The sequence below is a fragment of the Sinohyriopsis cumingii genome, chromosome 4, assembly GCF_028554795.1.
Source record: "Sinohyriopsis cumingii isolate HCF-2022 chromosome 4, ASM2855479v2, whole genome shotgun sequence".
NCBI lineage: Eukaryota > Metazoa > Mollusca > Bivalvia > Unionida > Unionidae > Sinohyriopsis > Sinohyriopsis cumingii.
The window spans coordinates 131,479,815-131,489,510 of NC_142964.1; the positions used below are offsets into that span (position 1 = coordinate 131,479,815).

Consider the following 9,696-nt stretch of genomic DNA (forward strand, 5'->3'; position numbering starts at 1 on the left):
AATTTCCGATGAGATGCTTATGAGACTTTGGCTTGATCATTAAAGTTTAATCGTTGTTCCCCACAATTGGAGGTGGGACGTCTTAGAGCAATGATATTTATTGAGTCGCCTTGGGGGAGGGTAGAGGAATCTAGTAGCTGGCAAAGCCCTTCGTAATGGATAACAACGTTGCACCTGGTCTGCATATGAGGGATGATATTCGAGAGCATTGTGAGACATGCTCCGTTTGCGATCATCAAACAGAAGCGCCAACAAAACTTCAGGACATAACGGTTGGTGAAACAGGATATCGTAGCCAGTGATAATTTAGGACCACTAACAAAGACGTAGGAGAGAAATGTGTATATTGTTTTTGATTGGAGAAACCTGGGACCAATACCTTCCTCTTCCGATTATGGCATATCGTGCATCTGAACATACTTCTACTGGTTTCACTACTAAGAGCTGCTGAACGTCGAGAAGTGATTCTACCTACGGATCTTTTGGTCGGCAAAGCACCAGTCGAGGCCAAGAGGAATCCGTCTCAATTTGTGCCAGAATATAGAAAGGTAATGTAGACGGACAACGAGGATGAACGAGTGAAATTATGTACCGCTATTCAGTATCAGATGGTTACCTGTGATCACAAGGTCTTTTAGTGATAGTGACATTGTGTTGTTACACCATACCCTGCAAAAGAAAGGCAAATCATCTAAGCTATAAGCCAAGTCGATTGGACCATAGCGCATTGTTAAAAAATAACGGATGTCATGTAACCAATCGCAAAATATGATCATAAGACGACTTAGATTTTTCACTTCAATCCACTAAGAAAATGCATGGTAAGGCCTGAAAGTGAACATGCCAACAACCAGTAAAAATCATATGATTGCGGAAGATAAAAGGTCTCTGCATTCTATTACGGCTCAAAGAGCTAGGCTTGTGACAAGGCGGAGGCGCGCCGCGAGTCCAGTAGATCTAAACATGTGAACTGTAGCAATCGGAGTACTGGTGGGTACCATCCTAATAGCCACGTTCGTATTCTAGTATGGTTTTCTTCATGCATAGATAGAAGAATCAGTTTGTAAAGATCAGGTTTATTTGAATAATCTCTGAAAGATTACTCATATTATGCTAAAATCAATTAGGAGGGTCGATAAATTGACCATCGTGATGTCTTATTTAGAACTGGTTTGTTTTGTGTTTTGGCAGAATTTGTACCGCATGTCCTTGATTATTTTTTATAATCTATTTGATGTTGCTTGTGGACTATACTCTCAGGCTTAAGGCTTCTTGGTTCGGCTGCAAAATGAATGAATGATTATCTTGATATAACCGAAAGAGTTCGAGGCTCTTTTGGAAACACCTTATGGAGTGACATTTGGGTTGCTGATTGTGTGTATGCTGATGGAAGCTTCCTTATGCAGCTTCTTAGCTATCATAATAGCGTGAGTGTATTCCGTAGTCGTGTACCCTGACAGTGTCTGGAGCCGACCCAATTTTTTATGCGCAGCTTAGTTGGGAGAGCTGTTTTTCTTTGTTATTGTATTAGGGCGAATTGTGACTGGTAGAGAATGATATGTCAGAGGTTTGTCAACAGTAGGAAGTTGATTTTGTGCGACGGTTAATGTGAAAACCTGTCGGGCAGCAAATAAGAATCAATATCGCTCTACCTGCCTGTTTCATCATATCTGAGTGGCCTGCTGGTTTTACGAGAGATATTCGAGGTATAGTCCTTGTAGCAGCCGAGATAATTTCTCATTCTGCTTCAGTTTACTTATGCAGACATGTTGATCAAGCATTAAGAGATCGATGGCTATCGTCTTTTCTTTTCTGAATGAGCTTTGCTTGGAAAAAAAACTTGATATGATTGAAAGGATTAGTGATTTGCCATAAAGTACGGTAGGTGGGGTGGGGGTCATTATTATACTTTTGGTTGGTTGCGTTACCTCATCCTCATCATCTGCAGATTAAGGGGATAACTACGATGTCGTAGCCTCAACTTGATTTGTTGTGGTTGAGGCTGCGAGCTGATCCCATATCTTGTAATGGAGCAAAATAAATCATCACTAAAGTCAGAACAACAAACAGTGTAGAAATCTACTACATAATTATAATCATGTTGTGAAAGAAGTTTGGCTTTGCTTTGAATTTATTAAGCCCTAACACGATACAATAAATTCGCATGGTTACACTAACTACACCGTGTCCGCCATGACAGAAAACGCGAGACTCTAGCCGTGACCCCTATTCTACGTAAGGTTTGCAAACCATATTTGGATATTCTACGCTATGTTATTATCAATTAAGTGGCGAATAATGGCTTCTTGGTGGAATTTCAAAGTTGCCGATAAACCGTATTTATTTTTAACGCGCAGAACTTCTGACTCAAACGGCGCCATATTTTTACTACGATTTGTTTACGTTTCCAAATAAGGCCTCAATGTCCTTATATGGCACACAAACAAACGAGGCTGAGAACGGAATTAATCATTATTTAAACTAATATGGCGGGCGATCTAAACGAAAATATCGGATAAAAAAGGTAAACTAGATTTTACAACTATTTCTACAATGATTATCGATACTTCCGGTATGAAATAAGAGGACTACTCAATTTATCGGTTTATATGCAAGGAATATGTTCAAAATGTTGATATTAGACTAAAAGAGCGCCGGTGTGAATCACACCTGGCTTGCTCCATTGACACGTATATGCTCATGTTAGTACCCTGTCCACGTGGTAGGAGTAAGGGTACTAATATTAGTACTAATTGAGGGGATGGAAGGTGGGGTCATCATAAGCTATTGGCAGGCTGTACTGCCTCGTCCTCGTCATTTGCTGATTGAGGGGACTGGGGGTCATCATTTAAGCTATTTGTAGGCCGCACCGCTTCAGCCTCATCATCCGCAGATTAGATAAAATTTCGACGGAAAGGAAACAGCATGTATTATAAGGTTCGTTGACTAAAGCTATATTGTTGGCTTCAAAGCTATTGGCTTTTTTAGCTGAACTAAAGCTATAGTGTTGGGTTCTTTAGCTAAATATACTTGAACATTGACGAATTGCAGTTTAATAATACCAGTTTGATCATCCAGCTACTTTATTGAAAATCGACTGATTACGGTCCAGTATTACCAATTTAGTGATCCAGTTACCTTAGGCTAATTTTAAAGACATTATTTAGATGCACCTTAACACTGTGGTCAGTACCTGGGCAAACTATTGTCTTATGGAAACTGCAATACTAGCACCTGAACATCTTTCAGTCTGAAATTAGAATGCACAAAATGGTGAAATTTTAAGTGAAACGTTATATGGTTGAATCATCTAATGTTCTCGTAATTTTTAATTTCTTTTTCATGTCGACATTATAAGTCAGTATAAACACCACCACATACTTGCTTACACAGAGATGCCAACAATCTGGTCTGTTGTGTATTTGTTTCTTCTTCTCAAGATGCACACTTCAATTAAAAATGGGAAAATTTCATACAGACCAGAGGGTGTGTGTGAATCTTATTTGTATTTCATTCTTCTATTAATCCATAGGGGACACGGGTGGCTGAGCGGTCTATGGCGCTTGTCTGTACAGATCACTCAAACATCTCATCTCTATCCGCGTGTGTTCGAGTCTCAGCTCGAATAACATGGATATGTGAGAATGTTTGCTAGTAGCTTCCCGTGGGCGGACGTTGTAGTCTATCATGTGCTGAACAATGACGTGAAACTCCACAAAGCCAGACTAATTCAAAATGTGTAATAAAAGTTTCCTGTTCGCCTTCATGGAATAAAAAAGAAAACACTGGTAATAAGCCTAGAATGGATGTAACCACCGGAAATCACCGATTTACAGTTATTAATATTTATGGACCGAACGCAGACAGACCAGATTTTTTACTTTTTCTTTGAGAGACACACAAGATGTTTTTGCATTTTTAAAACGATTTAATTACAATTGGAGATTTTAATATCTGATTAATCAGGATTTAGATTCATTTAATCTGTCATGTAAATAATCCAAGAGCAAGAGATATAAGTAAATATAAGTAAAGAACACAATAGGCCTACTCTTACAGTACTGTGTTAACGTACAACCATTTTCGGTCGAGGTAGCTCATTTGGCAGAACGAAGGACTCGCAATCTAATGTTCGCCTGTTTGATACCCGTCCAAAACAACCTGGGTTGGTTGCCCTCGGTGTGTCCTTCGGAATGGCATTTAGTTCCCTATTCCTCGGCATCATATAGCCAATAATGTGTTATGAGTGCCGTCAACCCAATAAAGACAGAACAAACCTTTCCAGATATCACCTTTGATTTTGCATCCCACACCCATGAAAACTGGCTTTGCTCGACCCCCACCCCTCATAGGACACTCATAATTGGCACCTGTATTTTTCATCACGGTATCGCTTTTAATGTTTGAATGTCGCTTGACTTAGAAACGCTAATTAGGTCCACTAAAATTATGTAAAAATCGTGAAAATAAATTGAAGGTGCCTCATATGCTTATGTCAGTGAGTGTGAGTTTATTATCCTGTCACTAAACTCGTCTCCACTGTATTATTATTATTATTATTACGTGGGTTTAGCTTCAACCTCTGGTATTAGATTTGTTGCTTGCGGTAACTAAATCAATAAAACCGCCTAATTAATCATCTTTGTAGATATTGGACGTATAGTCTACACAAGCTGCATTAAATTATGAGTATTCTAAAGTAACTTTGTAAGTATTGATATAATTAATATATGTCTGACGAGAGAGAGAGAAAGAATAGAAATTTAGCCCACATGAATATAATAGGAAGTCAGAGCCACTAAATAATGTTTATCTTCATATAAAATCTATGTTCTCCACTCTGTATAACGGTAGCGTGGCCGAGCGGTCTAAGGCGCTGGTTTTAGGCACCAGTCTCTTCGGAGGCGTGGGTTCGAATCCCACCGCTGCCAAGTAAGATTTTATTTGTTTAAAATATAATTTTTATATATTTATAAGTGACTCTTACACTCTGTTTTTCTAACTGGCGGAAATATTACATCAAAAACATCTCAATGGGTTAACGATATTTTCAAAATTAGATAATAAACACAAATGTAAAATGTCGTTTATTAAATGACCAACAACGTTAAGTTAACTAATTAATTTTGAAATATATAACAACGGTAGCGTGGCCGAGCGTTCTAAGGTGCTAGTTTAAGGCACCATTCTCGAATCCCACTGCAGCCAATATTTTTTAATCTGTTTAATATAGGATCTTAAAACACCAAAGACTGTACCCCCTCACACACAAACACACTCACACATGTACATACACACACATATGTGTGTATGTATACATATATATATATATATATATATATATATATATATATATATATATATATATATATATATATATATATATATATATATATATATATATATATAAATCGCTGAATATATAAATTGTATTTTATTTTCTTACTTTAATAGCTGGTATATTTTACCATGTTGTGCAAAAGTGATATTTCAACAAGTGACGAACCAAGAGTTAACATATTAAGAGTAAAAAACGGTATCCATTTATTATCTGGAACTTCAGATTTGTTTATTTCTTTTTCTTGCTGCAGCTATAACTTATGTAGGCATATGGTGAATATAGGAATTACAAAATTATAAAAATTATTTCTAAAACAATGCTCTATATTGTACAGAAGTTCATAATAGAATATTCCGCTTATCATTTTTTCCTTTTAAATTCGATAAGAACGATGAGACTTAACTGTATACGAAAATGAAAAACAATATTAAAAGAATCATAGCCTTGCAACGATTTGTATGGCCCTTGGCTTGAAACCACATTTCATGTGCATAGTCTCTTATGGATTAATCTTGGTTGTAGAAACACAACATCAAGACAGTTTGACAGCGATGAATTAGAAAGAGACACGAAAGAGCTTTGCAATAAAGCAAGCACAAGTATTAAAAAAAAATCTTAATTCCTAGGCTTTACTTTTCGTGGTGATGTCCAGCACCGTGTTTCATAGGATTACTATTCTAACAATGATAGATCCAGAAATAGTAGTTTGACCAATTGTTGTTTTATCAATACTAGATCTATAAAATAATATTTTGACCCATTCTTGTTTTATCAATGCTTGATCCATGAAATAGCAATTTGACCTATTCTTGTTTTATCAATGCTTGATCCATGAAATATCAATTTGACCTATTCTTGTTTTATCAATGCTATGTCTATGAAATAGTATTTTGACCCATTCTTCTTTTATCAATGCTAGATCTATGAAATAGTATTTTGACCCATTCTTGTTGTATCAATACTTGATCTATAAAAAAGTATTTTCACCATTTCTTGTTTTATGAATGCTAGATCTATGAAATATTATTTTTTTTACCCATTTTGTTGTTTTATCAATGATCCAAGCGTTATTAACTAGGCAGTTAGTCTTTTCCATTCAACTTCAAGGCTTTCTCTTTTTCCTGGAGACTATCTGGTTTACTGATATAATTCTAGCATTTCTCTAAAGTAACTTTTTTTTTCTCTAACAATAAATTCTATCCCATGTTATGTAAACTTTGAAAACCCACACATCACTTAAAGATTTGGGTTACAATACGGAGAAACCATCTGAAACAGCAACAATTAAAAGAACATGCAAACAAAACAATACAATGTTTAACACACTTCAGACTAAAAAAGAAAAAGGTAAGTATAGAAAAAGCAACAAAAAAAGGAAACCAAAAACTACACCCCACCCCCAGGTTATATTCTTTGGAAATGAGAGGAAAAATATCATAACAAAAAAAAAGTTTAAAAAATGGAAGGGCAAAGCTTTGGCAACTGACGCGGTCACCTTTACTTTACTGAAACATTAAGCATTCCATTCAGATATTTAACTTAAGATGGAATATATATTTATTCAATGTATATCTCGCGTTTCTACGCTGTATATTCATTAGCAACTTTTACAATTCCTTCATAAGTTAAATAAAAAATGAAGTTTAATACATTCCAATATGCCATCAAAGTGTAAGGTATCTGTTTCTAAATTTTACGAAACGATTCCGGGAAGATTTTGTTTTTGTCGACTGAGGATTCATCCAGTTCTTAATGGATGCAGTACATGTATGTTGTTGTTGTTGTTGTTGTAGGGTTTAACGCCATTTTTCAGCACACGATAGGCTATACATGGAGGCCAGTATTAATGGGGAGGAAGAACCCGGGAAATCTCCGGAAAGAACCACCGACCCTCGAGAAGCTACTGGCAAGCTGTCTCACATACCCACATTGGCCGTTTCCGAGACTCGAACCCACGCAGACAGAGGTGAGATGACAATGAATAAATTTTTAGGATGGGTGTGTGCCATGGAATAGGACACGGTCAGAATATATCCATACTATTGCTGCTTATTGCCAATGGAAAAGCAGAGTCTCCACATTATCTTTAAATAATTTTCAAATACACCAACAATTGCCTAAAAATTACTAGCTGAAATAAGATATTCCACTCAGAGAGCACACATATATCGGATCTTATTACAAGGAAGTTGAAGCAAACATCGTGATAGGCAAGAAAATAAGACACATTCCAAAAGACTTGATCAAGTAGACTAGCCACAGTTGCAACAAAACCTTTCAGGGTCTCTTGTTTCCTTTCACTTTCATATTAACGTTGTCATATGTGTACATATATTGGCCACTTTATTGCGGGCTGAATAAACGTTGTCATTTGTGTACATTTATCGGCCTCCTCATAATGGACTGAATAAACGTAGTCATTTGTGTACATTTATTGGCCTCATCATAGTGGTCTGAATAACGTTGTCATTTGTGTACATTTATTGGCCTCTTCATAGTGAGCTGCATAAACGTTATCATATGTGTAGATACACTAGCCACCTCATAGTAGGCTGACGGTAAGTGATCCTCATATAACATGTGTACAATATCAACTTAGAAAAGGTGCTGACGGTGTATGACGAAACAGAACGTAAGAGACATACATTTCATCTGATTATATTATCTCATCATCAAAGAATATATTGCAACAAGTACTTAGTGCATAAGTGATCACACTTGATTTAGTTTACATATCTGCTTTGCAAACGTGTGTGATTGAACAGGCACAACATGTACAAGAAAAGCAACAACAGAAACAACAGAAACAAAAATGTAAATACTGTACCACTACCACCACTACTACTACAACTGTTGATGCTACTACAACTGCTACTACTATTACTACTACTGCTAAAACAACAAAACTAATAATAATAATACAACAGGCAATATATAAAGAATAAGGAGAGAATATGCAGTTATGAAGTTAAGAGCATGAGGAAGTGGGTACAAAAGATGGACAAAGGAAAAGGAGGAGCATCTTGTGAGAGAAAAATGAACATGATGGACAGGTCGTAAATAGGTACAGATATTTTATTAATTAGGTGGTATAAGTGGACATGAAGGACGGGTCGTTCAGGACGAGCTCGACAAAGAGCCCACCTTAGAGGAGATCAGCAAATCAATCGACTCCCTCCCAAACGACAAAGCACCAGGTAGCGACTGCATTCCGCCTAAAGCTATCAAACGTGGAAAACCAACATTGCTTCATCCGCTGGATGGAAGAAGGAGCAGTTCCCCAAGACATGCGCGACACCTTCATTTTGACGCTTTACAAAAACAAGGGCGACCGCAGTGACTGCAACAATTACAGAGGGATCTCGCTCCTGAGCATAGTTGGCAAAGTGTACGCCCGCATTTTCCTCAACAGAAGGCTTGAGTGATTATGGTGAGGGGAGGGACCGAACCTGCAGAATGTTCACCAAGGTTAGAAAGATTTTACCAGGAGTGAAGATGGATCTTCAAGTTAATCACGTATGCAATATTTTCATTCGAAAATGTCAGCTAAGCCCCTCCGTACTTCTTCCAGACATGATTTATACGCTTTACCCTGTCTTGGAAATGTACAGCAATAGGGCACATATTAAAAACTCCTTTTACAAAACAAACCGATCTAGGTTGGAACATATATCTTTGGTCAGCACAAAAAATAAAAAATAAACCGCACAGGACTATTGATCACGGGTGAGACACCATTCAAACGTATGTAATAAATTGGTGTAGAATATAAGTTAACGATTTTGCAGCAAGTACGTTTTACTTAATTTGAAGGTTTTCGTTGAAAAAAGAATCACAGCCACTTATCGTTGTGTTTAAAGTTGCGTACAGGTGTGTACTATGCTGTTGGGTAAAGGTTATCTCCGTGGCCGCTCTTCGCTCCCTGTCACGCCATATGCGACCTAATGCAGCTGATTATGTAATATGGGTTAAGTGCCTCGCAATCCTAGTGCATTGATTGGCCTATCAGCTACCCAGTGTAATCTATGAAGTAAAGTAGGGTTCTTGTTCGTAATGAATAAATCACTCTGCCATGATTTAAACTTTACGTTGTCGTTGATAAATTTATAGTCCAAAAACAATATAAACAGCATTTCTGTTCTTAAGTAAAGAGACGTGAGCTTTTATTATCCCTGCAGTTTAGTTGAGGGTATATTGACACTTTCTGTCTGTACGTTCGCACGTCCGTACGTCTGTTAAAATATTATCTGCTAAACCGCTGGATAGGAATTCACGAATCTTTGTAGTTATATTACCATCACAACAGGGTGTAATTCTTTGATCATACTACTCGTGTCTCTGTGGGTCAAAGGTAA

At 37.1% G+C, this 9,696-nt stretch overlaps 1 non-coding gene across 1 annotated transcript; it reads left to right on the plus strand.

Moving 5' to 3' along the window:
* The first annotated feature begins 4,849 nt into the window (after positions 1 to 4,849).
* Trnal-uag (transfer RNA leucine (anticodon UAG)) lies at positions 4,850 to 4,931 on the plus strand. The gene has a single exon. It is a non-coding gene; the product is annotated as a tRNA-Leu (tRNA).
* Positions 4,932 to 9,696: the final 4,765 nt, after the last annotated feature.